Source organism: Dipodomys merriami, unplaced genomic scaffold (genome assembly GCF_024711535.1).
Source record: "Dipodomys merriami isolate MVZ:Mamm:240054 unplaced genomic scaffold, mDipMer1.0.p SCAF_8, whole genome shotgun sequence".
Taxonomy (NCBI): Eukaryota; Metazoa; Chordata; class Mammalia; order Rodentia; family Heteromyidae; genus Dipodomys; species Dipodomys merriami.
The window spans coordinates 9,700,221-9,720,860 of NW_027206401.1; the positions used below are offsets into that span (position 1 = coordinate 9,700,221).

General features: G+C 42.4%; 1 protein-coding gene across 3 annotated transcripts in view; it reads left to right on the top strand.

Moving 5' to 3' along the window:
• The first annotated feature begins 2,818 nt into the window (after positions 1-2,818).
• Rgs17 (regulator of G protein signaling 17) overlaps positions 2,819-20,640 on the top strand; it is an 83,642-nt gene continuing 65,820 nt past the window's right edge. Inside the window, exon 1 of one of the 3 annotated variants that reach the window (XM_070011025.1) lies at positions 2,819-2,967. The gene's annotated coding sequence lies outside the window, so the exon portion shown is untranslated. The remainder of the gene's footprint in view (positions 2,968-20,640) is intronic. The other 2 variants (XM_070011023.1, XM_070011024.1) reach the window with 2 other exon arrangements.

Consider the following 20,640-nt stretch of genomic DNA (forward strand, 5'->3'; position numbering starts at 1 on the left):
AAGTTGTTTCAAAGAAAATAAGACAACTGTCTAGCTCATTGGCACAGACTAGATGGATGGTTTTACCAGGCGTTTTGGAGAAGGTGATATATGACAAATACCTGCATGATATGAGAGAGACCTGCTACATAAAGATCTAAAGGCAGAAAATGCAGCGGGCTTCCAGTACTGGATCCATTGAAGTGATACAACTAGGACTATGTGGCTGGAATACACGTAGCTACTCCCTATGAGAGCACAGTATAAGCAAATGAGGATGGGGAATCATAGAGCCTTTTAAGCTATAGTAAAGGTTATAGGATGTAAAGTGCAATGAAAGCCCACGGACAATTTCAAGCAAACCCATGACAAGATCTTACTGCTTTTAGAAGCTTATGCAGTTGGTGTTTGGAGTATGTGTTTCAACATTATGGTGGTTAGAAACAAGGAGACATTTGAGTGTCCAGAGTCTTGGATAATGATTATAGCAATGGAGAAAGAATAAAGGATAAATAAAGGAATTGGGGATATATTTTAAAAGTGAAAAACAGAGGATTTGTTAATTAACAGAATGTGAGGATGAAAGAAAAGAGACAAAACAAGGATGACTTCTACATTTTTTGGACTGAATAATTCAGTAGAACAATTCGGGGAGGAAACAGGTTTGGAGGGGGTGGATATCCGGAGATCTGCTTCTGAGATGCCTGTTAAATATGATAATAATAGTATCTACCTTGTAGGGTTGTTTTGAAGAGAGAATAAGAAATATATGGGAAAAATTCAGGTCGGTACCAGAAGGAAATAAACATTCAATAAGTACTAATTACAATAATGCTTCTTCGAGTAATGGTAGTTCAGGACAGCAAAGAGCTCCAAGGCTGAAGATACAAATCTGGAGTTACATAGGATTCATTGTTGCCCAAAGTATTTTTGGAGAAGGATTTGTATCTATTATACATGGTGAACCAATTCATAAGAGCGGAATGAGTGCTTTTCTCTCCCACAGATTCATATGTTAAACACCTAATTCCCAAAGTAATGGTAGTAAGAGATGGTGTCTTGAAGGAGATTCAGTCCAGTGAGTAAAGTCTCATGAATAAGATTAATGCCTTTATAACCATACCGATGAGTTTCCTTGCTTCCGTCCATCCCGTGAGGACACAGATGGAAAGATAGCAATCCACCATCCAGAATGGATCCTCTTCAAGTACGCAATCTGCCTAAATCCTGACCTGAGGCTCCCAAGCCTCTATTACTGTGAGAAGTAAATGTGTATCTCACAAGCCACCCAGTACTTGGCTTAAGCAACCGATAAATGTCAACGAAAACCAAATTACCATGTCCAGGCACTGGTGGCTCACACCTACAAGAACTAGCTACTCAGGAGGCTGATATCTGAGGATCATGGTTTGGAGACAGCCCAGGCAGAAAAGGGAGAGACTATCTCCAATTAATCATCCCCCAAACCAGAAGTGAAGGTGGTGGCTCACGTGGTAGAGTGCTAGCTTTGAGTGAATGCTAAGGGACAGTGCTCAGGCTCTGAGTTCAAGCCCCAGTACTGACACATACAAAAAAAATGAGGGGAGGGGGAGAGAAGTACTTTAAAAATAAAAGGTCAGCTACAAGTGACTAATACGCTTTAGATGCCACAGCAATGTCAACCTGCTATAAGTTTCTAAACTGTACTCTCAATTTCTGTATTTATTTCGCGTTTCAGACCCAGTAGAGCAGAGTCTGCAGAGCAGCAGCGGCTCTGAGCGCACTGGAGCAGCCTGGGACATACTTCTCATGCTTGGAGGGGCGTTGGGTACGTGGTGGTTGCGGTGTTGGGGGCAGAGCTGGATGCGGTGTGCGGAGTAGACTGAACTGTTTGCTTGCCTACATGAGCAGCTATGCAAGGTGAAGCCATCCAGGTGGGCAAGCGGTGGCGATGAGGTGTAAGACAAGAAGCTCCCCATTCCCTCAGCCAGGCGCGCCTCTTCCCACAGATGCGGGAGTGAACAGGGAAGGCATCCGCTCTTCCTCCCCCTCTCAAACCCTTCCTGGGGATCAGCAGAGATGCAACTTCCCTCCGGGGCTGCCTAGAAACGAAGGCTCCCGCCGCGGAGCAGAGCGCTTCGCGGACGTGACAGCCGCCGAGCCGTCCCCGGAGGGTGCTCCACGGTGCAAGGTGCACGCTGACTTTCCCTGCGGGCGGAGGCTTCCCTCCACCCAGCTCTGGCCCGGGGGTCCCGGGTCCCGCAAGACCGGCGCCCACCCGTGCAGGCCCGCGAGCCCGCGCGGGGACGGGGTCCTTCCTCAGCTGGGGGTAAAGGACTCGCGCTAAAGTCCTTCCTTCAGCCAGAACTTGCTTCCCTGTCGTCTGTCTCCGCGGAACCCCGCAGGCTGGGGAATGGCTTTCGGCGGCCGGTCCCGAGCCCCGCCGACCCGCGCGGGAGCGCCCGCCGCTCCAGCCCCGGGGGTGGGGTGGGGTGGGGCAGAACCTGGACGGGCGGGCCGAGCTGCGGGAACCTGGCGCCCCAGCCTCTCCAGGGCTTCCCCTACCCGCCCCCCATCCGCCACCGGCCTGGGCTGCGGGCGCGGGGCGGGGGCGGGGCGCTGACTCACGCGGCCGCGCGCCCGCCCGCCCGCCCGCCCGCCGGGGAGACAAGCTGCACCTCCGGCCGCGCGGGGCGAGGGGCTGCGCCCGCCCGCCCGCCCGCCCGCGAGGCGCGCATGCGCGCTGCCGAGCGGCTCTGGCTCCCTCCCCGCCCACCCCGGCCTCCTCCCCCTCCCCCGCCCCGCCCCTCGCACCGCATCCCTGCCTCTCCTCGCCTCGCCTCGCCCGCCGGGTACTGAAGTTGGGCGGATTGATGGCAGCCAGCCGGCTCCGCTAGAGGACCCCGCAGCCCAGCCCAGCCCCGCGCCGCCCTGCGGGCCGTCCGCGCGCTTCGCCCACCCCTCCAGGCGACCCGGTAGGACGTGGCCGCGAACGCCAGCGGTGCTGAAGTAAATGACATCAACATGTCTGCTTTGCCGGGGTGGATGGGTCTGTGTGTTCCAGGTGTGGGGGAGGGCGGAGGGCGGGCGGAGCGCGCGACCCCCGGCGCCCGGGTGCGGGGGGGGGGCGCCGCGCGGGGGTCTCGCCCGCTGTGCTCCGGGAAGTTGAATCCCGCGTCGGAGCCTGGGCCGGGGCCGGGGCGGGAGGGGGCTGCTCGGCGCCCCGGCTCGGCCGAGGGGCTGGGCTGGGGTCCTGGGCGACCGCCGCCGCGTCCCCGCGCGCGCGCGCGCGCACGCATGCAGCCCGCCCGGAGCGCAGCGCCCTCGGGGGTCCGGCCGAGGGGCCCCGGGGTGGGAGGCTCCGGCCGGTCGGGTCGGTGGGTCGTTGGAGACCCCAGGGTGCAGTGCGTGCTCCGGACGGGGGTCTTCGCGCCCGCCCCTCGCCTCGGACCGAATTGTTTTTCCTTCCCATTTCCTTTGGGGAAGGCGCCGCTCAGGTGGACGGGGTGCGGGAGCAGGGGAGGGGGTGCCCGGAGCAGCCGGGGCAGAAACCTGTGCGCGCGTGTGTGTGCATGCGTGTGCCCGTGTGGGCGCGCGTGTGCAAGGGCGCAGGGTCTCTTTTGTTCCCACCCCACCCGTCCGCCCGGGAGAAATTAAATAAATAACTGACACAAGCTAGGTGTGCGGGTGCCGGGCTCGGCCGGGGGTGCGAGGACGAGGAACGCCCACCTCGCGGCCGTGGGCGATCGAGGGTTGTGGGGACGATCGGCGGGGCGGGGGGGGGGACCCGGGCTTCCCAGCCGGACCCTCCCCCTCCCCCGTCCCTCCTCCGCTCCGTCTCCCGGGGCTGCGGCAGTGCCGGCTCCCGGCCGGCCCGGTTCCTCCTCTTCTCCCCGCGTCCCTGTCTCGGTTGAACAATGTCGGAGGGCTGATGGAGGATGGCGGAGGCACCCGGCTGGCTTGGGAAGCGGCGGGCGGGGAGCCGGGGCTGGGGGGGGGCGGAGGAGGCGGCCGGGCGCGCCCCGGGGCAGGGTTGCACCGGCCTCCGGGGCTCCTGAGCTCCTGGAGACCCAGCCGGGGGTGCTGGGGCCCAAACGATGCCCACCTGCCCGCCCGCCCCGCCCGTCCTTGGAGACTCGGCCCGGGCCCGGGACGCTGGCTCACCTGGGCCGGTCCTGCCCGACCCCGGCTCCTCTCCGCGTGTCTTTGACTGAGCCTCGCCCACTCTCGCTTTAATAGCCCTTCTTGAAGAACGAGGCTTGGCCCCGGAACTTGGAAAGCTTCGTAGTTGTGATTTTTGCCATAAGCAAGGGTAGTGTAGCTCCCCGGGAAGGCGAAGCGCTTCCGAGGCATTTCCCCCTGCCTTCCTGACGTTCATACAAGCTGGCCATCCGGCGATGAACCCTTCTGAATAGCAACTTAATTGGTGAAATGAGACGTGATTGTTTTTCACTCCTGTCATGGAGAATGATGTTTGTCTTCTAGATTCATAGCTGCCAGACACCAACTGTATTCATTGTAATGATCTGGCCAACTAGGAAACCCTTTAAAGTGCGTGGTCTTTGATTCTGAAGTCTTTTGTAGTACTAGTTATTCCCCAATAACTAATCAGAAGATCATTTGCACTCATTAACTCAAGCGAACAGAGAGAAGTCTGACCTTCTGCGGTGACGTTGGTGATTTCTCCTTGTTAGGATGAACTAAAACAGTAATTAGCACGCTCGTGGGAGTGTGGGTTTTATTTATTCGCTATTTAATCTGCAAGACTACCTGTCTGAAGGCAACCATGGGAGAATGTGTTCCGTTCCTGTGGATGAGGAAACCAAGTGCACGCTGTTGTGAAAAGCTCAGATGGCATCATTCATGAAGCAAGATGATTCCCCTTGGCCCGGGTACCTGACGTCAGCCAGAGGGTGCTCACTCTGAAACTACTCTGAAAGATAAAGCAAGCCGTCGTTCATGACCAACAACGGAAGGTGTCCATTTCCCCCAGTTTTCACTGTGGTCCTCAAGGTGTTAAGGGATGAACAGTGAGTTCCTTGGCTGCCCCTGGGCAACGCTAATACAGACAGCTTTTGTTTCTTACGTAGGTTTGCTTTGGAGCATCTTCTCCAAGGGCCTTCATCGCCTTTTTGAATCCATCATTTGAAAACCTAAGTTCATTGTTAATCCCACCAACAAGTAAATAACTAGCCACCTTCCCTTCACATGTCCTACCACTAGGGCCAGAAATTTTGAAGAACAAAGCAAAACAAATAAGCATTCTTATCGATTTGGCCTTACTACAACAGCTAAGTAACCGAAGTGAATTGTCTGCATCATAGTTGATAACAATTTTGATTGACTCCTAAAGAGTGAGAAAGAATTTATGTGTTAATCGACTGTTAGAAAGATAATGGACTTCCTGTTAGAAATCCATTTGCTGAAATAATGGCCTTTTCTGGAAGAGCAAAGGTAGCATGGACATGGAAGGATGGAACCAACAGGGGCAGGAATCCACTCAGCTTCACTTCTGCTGGGAATCCTGATGGCCCAACTCTTACCTAGCAAACAGTGAAGATACTGCACTACTCAGAAATGTCAGCACCACTGTGTACCCGGTGGATGAGACTAATGCTATGTGGTATTAAAGCATTTTATTTCATCCAGTTACTGTAGAGTACAGGTAGGCATTCCTCTCAGAGGCTTAAAATTGTCTGGCATTCTTGTAGGAGCTTGGATCCTCAGTCATACAAGCTTTGAAAAGCTTAAGAAATAACGCAAATCCTTTGCCGTAATCTTTCACTGCAATGGAACGTCTGATGATATATCTATGGATATTCCTACCTTTCCTCCCCTTCCTCTCCCGCCCCCATCCCTACTTCTTCTCCAATGCTACTTTCTTGACTTTCCCAACACTCGCTTAGACTGTTATTCCTCTTACGGTGTCAGCATCTAGCCTGGTAGCTGATAAACGACAGGTATGAAAGAAGGATATTTTTTTTAATGAATAAGCTTTGTAGAATTGTGCAGCTCAGGAAGAAAATTTTTGTTGATCACAGTTGCCATTTTAAAAGAATGCTCAAGGCAGTAACTGAGAGGCAGGTTTGAATTCCTAAAGAACCTCAATGTCACCTCCATCTTTCCAGAGTGAGAATCTCAATGGAGAAGCAATGTAGTTCAATAGAACTGTCACATTGTATCGATTTGTATCCAAATTTTAAAACGATGTTGCTTATTTCAGATTCACTAGAGGACAGAAAAACATGAAACAGGCAGTAAAAATGACCTGTGACAGACCCAGTTATGATGAATAGGAATTTTGTTTGGAATTTTGGTTAAGCTGACTATATGTACTGGCTCTTCCATTCAATTGCTTTGTTGCTATGATACCTGCCCTTAGCCTCTGTTTCCTTGGATATATAATGAGAATTAAGATATACCTCCTTAGATGATGTTAAGTCTAGATGTGATGCAGTACTGAACACAGTACCTCAGGTATACTGAGTACTTAGCAGTTGTCACAGTGCCTGAAGCACTGTACCATTTGTTCACCTTGTGTATAGATATGTCATTGTTTAAAGAATTACCTTTCTAAAAATTAATTACTTTTCCAGGATCTGAAGGCTCATGCTTGTAGTCCTAGCTACCAAGGAGGCTGAGATCTGGGATCACAGTTCAAAGCCATCCTGGGTAGGAAAGTCTATGATACTCTTTATCTCCAACTAACTACCAAAAACCTCAAAGTAAAGCCACAGCTTTACTACTTTTAAGTAGTAGAGCTTTAACCTTGAGCAAAAAAGCTAAGGGACAGTGCTCAGGGCCCTGAGTTCAAGCCTTATTATCAGTATAGAATAAAAAGTTAATCACTTCATTATTGTTGCTCCATTTTTGATGCAATTTAATGACTTCAGAATGGCTATGGATGTCTTAATTTGATTACCCATCCTTTCATTTGGGGACTTTTATGTTATTTCCAGTATCTTCCTCTCTTAAATAATGTCCATTCTTATTTGTAGATTTTGTGTGTGTGTGTGAGTATGTGTGTGTGTGTATACAAATATACATGTATAACACATATATGTATCTGTAGTGTAGTTTTCTCCTCAAGCTTGAGGTACAGAACATACAGTATATACCAACAAATTACCTCCTTAGAAATCTTTGCTAACATGATATGCATATGTGAAGTGAATACTTTTCAAACTTCCATTTCTTTGGCTACAAAGAAAGCTAGTAAACATGAAAGCTTATAATCTTTCTGCCTTTGAGGATATCTTAGTTTTTTTTTTTTGTCCACGTGTCCATGGGCATTCAGATATATTTTGCTTGTTTATTTGAGACTAATATTAGCCTCTAAAAGGGAAAGTAAAAAAGGAAAGAAAATACTTAGGGGCAAGGACTGCATATGGCAAAGATGATAGACATTGCTGGGGCCACACCAGAAAGGTTGGAGCTGGATCTAGTACAGGATCGATGTGGTGTTGGTAACACTGCCATGGTGCCTGGGCCTGGCACTAAACAGCTAACTAACGCCTTACCACTAGGAACTTGTGCATGATCGCTCACAGGTTGTTATGGATTGTTTCTCTCAGTGGTGGGCATTGTAGGAGAAGTTAACCAGACTTCCTGACATAAATGGAATTGACTGGAAAGGTGGGAGTAGATGGAGCTTCTGTTGGACACTAGTGGAAATGTTCCATCAGAGGCAGATAATAAGTTTCATTTTAAAAATCATGGCAAGTTGGTATCAGATCCTACCACAAATTTTCAGTGGTAGGTAAGATTTAAATATATAAGAGAATCCAATATTTCTGACATTAATATTCTCTCTGTTACAAACCCAGTCTGCTGCATTTGATGAGTTTCATTTGCATCATAATGTTCTACATGATTCAGTGGCCTAAAAGCTCATGGTTTTGATTTTTAAAATTTTATGACATGTCAAATTTAATTTCAAAAGTTTAATAATTTAGCTTGGAAAAATCTATGAAGTCTCTTAAATATTAAAGTACTTACTGAGTATAAAATTACATAAGCATCAGAGTTTTCAATGTATCAACTTCAGAAAAATCTCAGTAACTCGGAATTTGCGCACCTAGAATTTGTAATGAGTGGAGGTTCTTGTGTGAGAAGTATAGAGCAGTGGTTGATAATAAAATCTCATTGCGAGAACTGGATTTAAATTGTTTTCCTACTGTTTGATTAGATCTGTAGGCTTTTTCACAAAATTCTGCAAGTATTTTGTAACTAGAGGTCTACTATGAGTCGTTAACATCTTTAATCTCTTTGAATTTCTTAAACTTTGTAGACGTGATTTTTCTTTTAAATCTGTGTCAATAAGTATAAATTTATGGTGGACAATGAACATGGCTCACAAGGCAAATATTTACTTCCTTCTATTGGGCCGACTGGCTTTTCATTGTACTGCAGGTTGGTTATTGCAATACACAGGTTATAATTCAAGAGCCGTGGTTTTCCAGTAAAATAGACACAACCCAGAGTAAATTATGACATAAATGAAATGAACAGATGTGTATGTCGTTTCTTCGATTACCTCAAGTCTTCTCTGTACCGTGAGTTAAACCCAGTGAAAACTCTTTTGTGAAAATTGGTAACACTTGATGTTATTTTTAATCCCTATGAAAGGTAGGGGCTTGTTGTTTGTTGCACTGTGGAAGGTTATATAATCTAGAGATTTTATGAATCCGTTTTGGCATTAATTACAGCACCTCAAGCCCTGTTCTGCATCCCTCATTCATCTACTTTTTCAGTATTGTTAACCAAATCTGATATATAACCAGTAGCAGTCCATGTTATTTAATTTAGATAATAGATATTTTTTAAAAACATATGGAAAATTGCCCTTGACAGTGATTTTTAAAAGCAGAGAATATAATTTGGCAGGATTTAAATAGCTTGAACATCTTTGAACCTTAGTTCTATAAAACTAAAAATAAGATTGTATGTGCTCTTATAATGCTGGGAAATTAAATGCATGAATATATATTAAATATATTAACAGTCACTAAGGAGGTAGTCAGTCATATACTGGAGAAAAATAAGTGAACACAAGAAATATTGTATAGATAATATGTGCTTGAAGGGATATTTATTTCTAGTATTTTTCTTTAATAAAATCACTAAAAGGTTGTGCCCCATGTTCTTGTCTTAGCCATGTTTTTGTTTGTTTTTTGTTGGTCATAGGGCTTGAACTCAGGGTATGTGCACTGTCCCGAAGCTTACCCTTTGAGCCACAGCACCACTTTCAGTTTTCTGTTGGTTAACAGGAGATAAGAGTCTCACACACTCTGCTGCCTGGGCTGCCTTTGGACTGTGATCTGTAGATTTCAGCCTCTTGAGTAGGCTCATGCCTGCCCTACTCATTTTTGACTACCTTGTCTAACACAATAGTTATACATTTATACACATTTTGGAATACCTACTATTTTCCAGGTGCTGTGACTTGATGTGTAGGTACAAAGATATTTAAATCTAGGCTGCTAAAAGAAGACTCAAAGTAAGAAGAAAAACAGGAAGTAACTGTGCTGTTAGATGGTTTAGCCCCCACCACAGCAGCAACATGGTAAAAAAAAAAAAAAAGGTAAAAAATCTCATAATGAGGCCATAAATAGAGAGACTGTCCAACAGTTTTGTCTCATTTAAGAAAATGTCTATGCCTGTCCATACTGAGCCTTCCTCGTCCTGTTTAAAAGCTACTTTCAGTGACAGCAACTCATACAATCCAAGATATTCTGAAATGTTAGCCTAGTGGAGGAAGAAAGAAAAGAATATGCCATCCCTTCCTGCCTTAGGGGTCAACATCCTGTGAAATATAAGAGGACTACAACGTTTAACCTTGCTGCTATAATAATGTCATCTTTGAAAATAATCTTTTTGTAACATAGTATATTGACCAAAATCCAGAATAATCTTTTAAGACTTTTTTTTTTAATTTGGGAGAAATAAAGCTATCCTCAGCATTACCTTTTTTGGATTCACCACTATAATTTCTAATTTTAACCCCGGTAGATTTTTTAATCTAGCAAGACTTGATACCATTTATAAGACATGATCAAGAATTGACATCCTTCCTAGCAATATATAACATGTATACAGTTAATTTGCCTATTTATGGTATTTAAAAATATTGAAGGGAAGACAAAGAAATGGAGGGACAAAGAGTGAAAAAGGCAGCAATGGTACTCACTGGACACTGTTGAAATTGAACTATACAATTTGTGGGTGGGGATGGGTGGGAAAAACTGGGAGAGATCGTCGGAAGGGGTGACATTGTCCAAAAAGAAATACACTCTTTACTGACTTATGTAACGACAACCCATCCTGTACATCACCTTTATAATAACAATAAAACATTTAAAACATAAGAATAAAAACACTGATACAAGGAATGAATAAACCTGGGGATAAGCTACACCTTCCTGTCGGCCACAAAATTTACCATGCTTGTGATCTGCTTGACTGCCTATTAGTAAATAAATATGTGCCAATTTGAGGTGTGACACTATTATACATTTATACACATTTTGGAATGTGTATAAACTGTTTCTCCTCAGCATAGCCAAATCATATTTTCCTTGTAACCTGTGAATTGAGTTCGATCAAGAGCCACAACATAAAGGCAAAGGAAAGACTGACCTCTTTCATGAGGGCACTAAGATGTAGATGTGCTATAAATCCAAACAGTGATCTGTGTAGTTTATAAACTAGCTTACAAACGTTGTATTGTGAGCTGGTTGGCATATTGCATATTCTAGTGTGAACTGGAATGCTAATATTTCCTGACCTGTTTGAGTAAAGCTCAGTATTTGATCCTTCCCCTCATTAGTATTCATTGTCTTACTAACCTTAATGTTTCTAAATAAGTAAGTTGGTGAAGAAGGCACATACATTCTTCTGTGTACCTAACACTTCAAAGAAAATTTGATGTTTAGGGCTGGGAAGGTGGCTCAGTGGTAGAGTGCTTGCCTTGCATGCTTGAGGCCCTGGGTTTGATTCCTCAGCACCACATAAGCAAAAAGAAAAAAGCCGGAAGTGGAGCTGCCCAGGCCCAGAGTTCAGGCCCATGATCGGACCCCCCCTCCCCCCCCCCCAAAAGAAGGGGGAAAAAAAAGAAAATTTGATGTTTAGTATGGTTTACTATCTTTTGGGGATTTTTACGTAGCTTTTATCTGAAATTAGTATCAAGAACTCAAGTGTTTGAATCTATGGGGACAATTTTGTTTTTAAACTGCTTTTTCCTTCTCTTCTGATAGCCAGGGGAAGCTGACCTGGTTGTCCTACCTATGTTAGTTTATGAGTAAACAATCTTGGCAATTTAGAATCAAACTACTGGAGCCCAAATTTTCTCCATCTATTCATGTCCTATAATCTCAGTTTCCACTGCTGAGACAGATTTTGGGTGACATTATCTTTAGTAAATTCAGTGTTTAAAGATTCACCTATATTGTAAATGGTAGACTTATATTTATATATGTATATATGTATATATGTATATTTTATATACATGTATATGTATATATATATATATATATATATAAACTTTAATAATGAAGAGATACACACTCATGGACTGGGATTACGTCCACAGTTTCAGACCTTGTAAAGATGATTGATTGTGGGTTGGGGTATGCAAATCCATATACTTCCCCTTTTATTTGTGAATGAAAGGGAAACACATGACTTGAAGACTGTGTGATTGGAGTCCCGTGCTCAGAAGTCAGGACACATGCTTGAGCACACAGGACGCCCGGAGTGAGGTGGGAAGGAAATTAAGGTAAAAAGAAGGAAGGCTGCACTCCAACAACAAAACTTCTAGCCAATAACTCATCATATCTTCAAATGTAATGTTGTTCGGAGTATTATTATGTAACTCCTGTATTATGTAACCGCCTCCAGTTTCAAGAATTCATGTGACCTCCTTGTCTTAAGAAGGTAATTTTTTCCCATTAATTCAGTAATTTCATTGACGAAACATCTGAGTAATGCAAGTGGGGTTTCATGAGGTAGAATTCCATTAAGTAAATGTTAATTCCGGGAAGGAAAAAAAAATCTGAAGCACTTCTTGACCTGACATAAGCTACGGGAAATAGTTAAAATAAACAAAAATATATTCTAAGAGGATGATAACCAAAATTCAGACACATTGACAAAAGTGTATAGCAAAACTGAAATAGGTACAGTTTTCCTGTACCTATTGTATGTAAAATCAGTTGTATTTATGATGGAGAGATCTTTCAATAGTATTTCAAAGTAACAGCAGTGAACAAATACACACTTGAAGCTTTGTTTTATTGAGCAACAGGGTAGGGCGATGATGTCATGTCTAAAATATTTATTAAGATTTTGGGAGAGTGACAAGTGCGCTTGTCTGCCCATTGACACTGAGATTATTTTGCAGAGAATGTGCATTTATGGTTTAGAAGGATCACCACAAGTAGTTTACTCACTGAAGCTGCTGATTATGACTAAAATCAACATTGGCACTTAGTGTGCTGGCCTCTGACCATTTATCCCCAAGAGAGTTTTAGTCTTGGTTACATTTCAGAGGAAAAGGAGGTTATGTGCCTGAGAGGAGAGCTCAGAGAATACAATCTGAAAAAGTTAAACTGGGGACAAGAGAACTAATGGGGAGAGAGCAATGGCTTTCAGTGCTTTGGTAAATATGGACTGTGTGGATCTGACATTCTGAGTGATGGATTGGATTTCCAAGTTTCCTTCCAATCAGCTACTCATCAGTTTAACCTCTTTTTTTTCTACCCCCTTATTCATAATTAATATATTGGGTAGTTAGAGTCCTACTTCATACCTGGGAATAGTAAAATTAAAGAAGACATAGATAGCATAGTCCCAAGAAGCTTATAGATAAGAATGCATACATACATATATGTAACTTTCTATAATTAGTACATTTTGGAAGAGAAATAAAATGCTTGAGATTAATGTCATCTAGCCAGGCCAAAATCTGGCAAGAATTTCCTCGAGATTGTGACTTTGCTTTGTTCATATTTTTAAAAGGAGGTAGAATTTTGATAGGCAAAGAAAGACTTTCCAGGCAGGCTCAAGGATATATTTGTCCGTATTGAAAGGGACAGATCATGTGTCTTGGGTGCTACAGTCCCCTGCAGGTAGCAGCATGGCAGAGGATCACTGGCTGCCAAATTAGAGGAGCCTGGGCAAGATGTAGGTTTGCTTGTGGGTCACCGGCCTGATAGATGGACTTCACCAATTAGGACAAACTAGACAGACCATTACAGGTTACAGCAGGAGCTTCTATTGGGGGAACCTCTAGCATCCTAGTTTGATGCAGGCATGGAGTTGTGAGTTGTGAGTCTTGCAAAAGATATGCATTGTTTCTTACAGACAGCCAGTAGAAAAAAAAGTAAGACATGCATGACTTCAGAGAGGAAGGTGGCTACCGCACCATAACAATTCATTTTTTAACGGAATCCCACAACAAAACCATTTAGTATGTTGTTGGTGGTAAGGATATTCGACAACCTAAATTCTAATTATTTTGATCCTGAACCTCATGAAGACATTGCTGAATAGTTTTTTGTTTGGGTAAGGCAACTGGTCCAGGTGGAAGACATACAAATGATTCTGCTCTCCCCCAGCCCTCCGCCCTCCTGCAGAACTGGGGATTAAACCTAAGGCCTTGTTGCATGCTCTGCCTGTTGAATCATACCCGATCTTTTTGTTTTTTTGAGATAGAGTTTCCCTAAGGTTGTCCCATCTTGTCTCAAACTTGGAATCCTACAACTTCTGGGATAACAGGTGTGTGTCACCACTCCAGGCTCAGAATACTTTTTTTAACTTGTAAATTCTATTAGCAAGCTTAAGACAGAATGGTACACAAAAGCATCTCTTTTGTTTGGAAAAAATTAGCAAACGAAATAAAAGTTTAATTGTACATAAAGGCCTGGTCATGGAATTTTTCAAGCAAGCAGAGCTTTTCATCTCCACAAAAAATCTTTGGGGCACAGTAGTGACATGTTTTAGGAGTGTGATTATTTGAAGAATTTTATGATGTTTAATGTTCCAGTCAGGATATCATCTCAATGTATTGTTTAATTGCCAAGTGTTCCGAAACATATTCAGAAGATACGTATATAGAGAAAGAAAAGTCAAGTGTTAATGTTTCCAAACAATATGATATTTAACAGTTATCATTCAAAGTGAGTTATTTAGAATTATATGAAGAATTATTCCTTCATATTTCTATATAAACACTTTCTTTGAATTGTTAATTTTTTAGAGGCACAGAACTAGGAAAATATTGTGTGGTTCAACTTTCCAAAAGCATTTAATGTGCAGGAAATTGCAGGATGGTCCTGGAAAGGTGGTAGCTGCAGCCTTGTGTTGCTCTCAAGGTGAAAAGCTGGATTCCCCTCTATGAGGAAAAAAAATGCCATCAAAGCCACCTAGGAGGGACCACTGGGTGAAGTACCCATTTGTCAGGTCTAGGCATTGAGAGATGAGGAGATAGGAATGGGTTTCAACTGTCCAGATGAGAAAAGTCAAGCCAAACGTCAAAGAGAACACAGGGCCCAGTCTATGGGAAGGCTATGTTGTGAGGAGACAGTCCTTTCAGATCCTCCAGAACTTGGTCAGCAGAGAGATGTAGAAGACACACAGGAGCCTTCGAGCTGAAGAGGAGAATTCAAGCCTGTATGTCTGGGTAATAAAGATACCATGAAAACATAGAAAATTAACATTTTAGAGATTAAGGGGGAAATAAATTAAGTTCATTTGGGAAACTAGTTTGACATGCCCATCAAGGTTCTCATAGACATTTAATATCCTGTTAATTAAAAAGCCCCAGGGATATCAGTTGATTTGCCAGGAAGCAGCAAGTATAGCTGGGCTATGGTAGCCAAGCTCTACAGCATCTAGAATAAAGTTGGTGACAGTTAAGTTTCATTCTGCCTACTCATATCATAGCTGAGATGGGATGCAGGTGGCAAAGTGAATTTACACACACACACACACAATACACGCGTGATAGAGATGTTATAGAGGAGACTTAATGATTGAGAGGATGAATGAGCTGCAAGTTTTCACTTTAATGCCAAGGTACAAATGGCATTAGGGAATCTAGTATGCAAATCCGAGAAAGAGGTTAGGTCTCAAAATAAAATTTTAAAGGATTTTTATAGTACTAGAAAAAGCATAAAGCACCAAGGAAAATATGGAGAGGAAAATGAGCACTTAGAATAAAACCATAGAGCTAATCTGAATTGAGATTGTATAAAAAAATGAAGGGGAGTGAAATAATATGTGCGTGCATACACATGTACACACATGTGTGCCTATACACATAACCTAGAATGAAAGAATTGTTAGAGAATTGAGGAAATAGTAGGCCATGCAATTAAGCATATAGAAATGTCTTTAAACCAGTTTTGTTAATGTATGTTTTTAATCTTCCCAAAAAATACTGGGAAGCGAGAGAATTTTAAGCAAGAACAGCTGAGTTATGTCAGGTGTCAGAAAGGTTGAGTAAGATCAAGACTGAGATAGCACGTTAGACATGCAATGAGGAAGTTCCTCCTGATTGTCTAGAAAGCAGCTGTGATGAACGATTTATGCATCATCTATTTCCAGAAGGTTTCAGTCCTTAAATAAAAGCACTTTCACAAAGGGCAATGAAAGTGTAACATAATAAAGATAAGGAACCGCAGAGACACGGTGGGGGAGGAGTGAATGTACCACAAAACCAGGATGAGAGTGTGATTGTAATAGAAGCAGTGCATTTGAGCTCAGACGCTCCTGGCCTACAGTCAGCTTTTCTGTAACTCATCAGTTAATGTGAGAACACTATTTTTCAGAGGATGTGGGTTTCTTTCTTTCTTTCTTTCTTTTTCTAGAAGCAAATACTTTTAAGAGTGTATGAGGGACAGTGACATGTTAGACCAGATGAACAGCAATGTGATGGGTGGTGAATATTATCAATACATTATGTCTGTGTAAGAAAATAGCCTAGTGGATCTCACTAAAAACTGTAAAAAAGTTGGGTGGGGAAGGGAAGGAAAAGAAGGGAGGGAGGGAAGGCAGGAGAGACTAGAGGTAAGGAAAGTAGTAGAAGGGATGAACGGTCAAAGAACATTGTGTCTGGACATTTCATAGTGAAATTCCCATGTTCAATTAGTATATGCTACTAAGAAGACAGCAAGAATAGTTCTGCTGAAGTTGCAGACTGGGTTTGGATTGCTGATTCTTCTTTAAGTCCTTGAAGGTCAAATGCACAGTGTTAAGATGCCATCTTTGTTGCCAGTAAGCAATAAAAACACTGTGTGCAAAGGCCACTTGGTATTCAGGCACTCCTGAGTCTGAAAACACCATGTATGAGACAGCAGTAGGGTATTTCCAGGAATGCAGGCAGAGGACACAACGATCACCCTGCAGGCCCCACATACACCCCTGATCTTCTTCACCATTCGAGTTTCAAGTGTCACTGCTTCAATCAGACCTTTCTAGGACTGCCTAATGTGGTTCTTCCTTTGTCTTTCTTCTTGGCTATCACTCTCTAGCAATTCTGTTTTGTTTCTCCTTAGCATTTACCGATTATTTTATTATCATTCTCCCTCCTCCCGTATGAGGGAACACAGCAGCCACTCAGCATGTTGCAGGAATGATGTTTGGGGGTATGGGAAAGAACTCAGTTTCCATATTGATGAGGGAACTAAATAGGATGGAGGAGTTTGTAATGGACAGATCAGAAGAAGATGAGGATGAGTATGATAATGACACAATTGTGTCCTGAAAAAAAAAAATGAGGAAAATTAAGGTATAAAGGAAGAGCATACTTTCTCAGTTACACTTTCCTGTACACTCCCAAGGATCAAGTGTCTGAATACAAATATTCGGTGAGTATATTTACAAGAGAATTGGGAAGAAGATAAGTAGCCATGACTGTGGCAACTCTCTTTTCTCTGTCAGTGGGTATGTCATGTTGCCCATTTGAATTTTGAAGACTAGCTTTCAAAAAATAACTTGTCTAAAAAATAAATCTGGTTGCTGACACACAGGCGGAAATGCAGGTACAAGTAGAGAGAAGATCATTAGTGTTGAAGAGGAAGATGGAGCCATGAAGGGACAGAGGGCAGTGGAACAGGAGGTGAACCAGAGAACTCTGGGAATATAGTACTTGAAAGAGCTAGAAGTGAGCTCCCTGCTGCCTAGGGGAAGGGGATAAGCAGACAGAGGTGAACTAAAGAAAACTTTCTCCAACATTTATTAAAGAGTTCAACGAGAACTAGAAGCTTGTTGGTGGTGAGGAACAAAACTACCAATAAAAAGGGATTAGGGAAAAATGCCACCAGGTTTCCTACAGGATCCAATTTGTTCGTTCTTGAGAAATTTAAAATGTTTCTACATCAATATAAAAACAAGCGTTAGAGAACAGTATAGCATACTTATGGGGCTTGCTTTTTTTTTTTTTTTTTTTGGCTTAAATCTGGTGCTCAGAAGTAATTTTGAGTTTTTGAGACATCATGTTGAGCTTTGCTTCCAGGCTCGAGGATACACATTTGCAAATCAGACATACTGGAATTTCCCCAAGGTTAAGGGCACACAAGGAGTTTTATAATCATAGAGCATTGTGAGTTCAAAAGGCACCTTGAATCATCCAGTCTACAAAAATAATGGATTCTTTTCCCCCTAATCTTCTTATCTCTACTATTTTAAATCATAGCCAGAGGAAAGATGTTGTGAGACAGATATGACAAATTGGTTTTCTCTAATGGCTTTATTGAGACATATGAAATGACAGAAAAAAAATGTTTCAGCCTAGAAAAAGAATTGAAAATTCTGCTTTTTATCTCTTGTATGCTGAGTTGCTTTTTTAATCATGTTAATCAGGTTAACTGAATTAGTTAGAAAATTAACTGAATGTTTGATTTTTAAAACAAACAAGTAGGCTTTCCTCATTAGAATTTGTTAATCGCTCCACAAGAGGATAGCAAAGCTAATGGATATTATACATGCAATGAGCAAAAGTAAATTACCATCACTTCCCCAGGAAAAGCAAATGGAAAAATGGAAATGAACATTAAAACAAAACAATACCTCAGGAACTCGTTGTGAAAGTACTTTTTTGAATGCAACTTTCATATATATATATATGAATATATATATATGTATATATATGTATATATATATACACACACACACGTATATATAAAATGGTATATATATATATATATATACACATGTATATATAAAATGGTAAACTGTCATCTAAGACTAGAGAGATAAAACAGGACTTGAAATTTAAGTAATAAAAAAATTTTAGTGGCATGTGCCTAAAACCATAGAGCAATCACTAACTTCATCTTCTGTTGCATTTTATTTGTTCTTCTCTAATGTTCTGCTGCCTCTGGCTTTTAAACAAATAGTCTAGGGATAGGGAGTGATGTATTTTTCTTGTTAGGTTGGGAGTGGTGAGCAAAGGTATACCTAAAAGGAACTCATGCTGAATTTTGTTGCATGGGCTATGCAGTGAGTTTTTCTTTTTAACATGCTTATTTTATACTTTTTATGTGTCAAGCACTTTCCTGCAAGATTCTCATTATTGCAAAACAAAACAACTGAAATTTTCTGACCCTGTGAGGTTTCTGTCTTGATCTTTCAGTTTGTCTCCAGGAAACAAACCGAACTCTGCTTTGTACAGAAAGGTTGCTGAGTTGACATGCCTATCTAGACATCCATCCTCTGTCCATCTATCCATCTATCATCTGTCTGTCTAATCAGCCATCTATTTATTGTCTACCTATATATCCATCCATCGCCTATCAACCACATATCTATCTATACATCCATCTATCTTCTGTCCATTTGTCTATCCATCTGTAATCCTTCCATCTATATCTATCTATCATCTATTTATCTTTATCTATTGTCTATCCTTTAAAAAAATCTTTCACCTTTGGATGCAAATAAATGTGGCTAAACAATGGATTATCCATGTCATATTGGCTTCAGCATGTTGATGTAATTATAGTGATTTAAAAATGACGATACTTGGTATCAGCACATTTCAACCCCACATATTGTATAATTACAAATGTATTAATGGCAGCTTGGAAAACATTGCCATGAGCTGTCAGAGGAAGCAGGACCCACTTCTCTGTTCTTCCCTCGTTCTAGGAAATACATGGCTGACAGCCTCCAGAGTTCCAGGCACAAGGGAGAGAAATGAGCTCATTTTCATCAGTCTGGAAGTCTGACTTCCCTCCAGGAATTTCCCAGGAATTAGCTGCCTGTTTTCTAAAACTTCAACCCTTAGCAGTTCTTTCGCATTTGTCTGCCAAACCTGCTCCCGAGCATTCTAGGCTTAGAGGTATGTTTCCGAGAATTGAGAGCTTAATGAACTGAAGCAGAGAAATTCTGAGGGATATCAGAAAATTCAGATTGCACTTGACAGAAGTTTAAAACCAGAAATACTATACTCCTGAAGTGGAGATTTAGGCAAAAAGATAGGAATTCAATTTTATTTTTATCTGTACTCTTGGGGAAATAGTGCGGGGAAGCTGTGGTATATGCAAAGTATGCAAAGCCACAGTGACCTGCAATGAATACATATGCACAGTCAGCTTCAAACAATGAGAAGGAACATGGTATTGTTTCTTTTCTCTCTTTTTCTTTTTCTTTTTTTTTTTTTTTTGGTGGTTGAAAATGATATGTACAGAATAACAGGATGGCTTAGCCTTTCAAGATGGCACTGAAGCAAGAAGTGATGTATTATCAAAAGCTGATAGGGATTTGTTTGTGGCCAAGGGGAAATGAAGGAAAAGATTCTGAGTATATTCCAGGAAAAGGTGTGACAACTGCTAATGCTCCAGTTGGTGTTGTGTTTGTTTTGAGTGGATAGACCTGCCGAAGACATTGCAGGTGCTCTGCTGCTGCACCCAGCAGCACACTGAGCAGAGCAAGTGGTGTTTGTACAGCCAAGACTTTACAATTTTGATTTTTTGCCAGATGCCGGTGGCTCCCGCCTGTAATCCTAGTACTCAAGAGGCTGAGATCTGAGGATCATGCTTCAAAGCCAGCCTGGGCAGGAAAGTCCATGAGACTCTTTATCTCCAATAAACCACCAGAAAGCCAGACGTGGTGCTATGGTTCAAGTGGTAGAGCACTCGCCTTGAGCTAAAGAGCTGAGGGACAGCGCCCAGGCCCAGAGTTCAAGCCCCACAACTGGCCAAAAAATTTTTTTTGTTTTGATTTTTCAAACACATCATGCACATAAGATTAAAATTTGGTTATTATAAAACATAGATATAGTAGACAATACAGACTTCAAGTTATTTTGTAAATACCAATTGGTGTTTATGAGCATGAGCTAAGCATGATGTCCCCATTCCTGTAGTCTCAGAAGCAGAGATAGGAGCATCAAATTTAAAGCTGACTCAGTTTCAGGCCTAGAACCCAGTCTGAAAAATAAACTAAAAACAAAAGGACTAGTGGCGTGGTTCAAGTGACAGAATTGCTTGCCAAGTAAGCACAAGGCCTTGAATTCAGTCCATAATGCTGAATCCCACCATCCTTCTCCTTGCCATCTTTCAACATGAGATACTTAGTGTCGGAGTTGGTTTAACCTATAAGAAAAATTGAACACAGGAAGATAAAGGAAAGTTGAAGGCCTCTAAACTGTGCTAAACTTCTTTATTTCATAATATATAA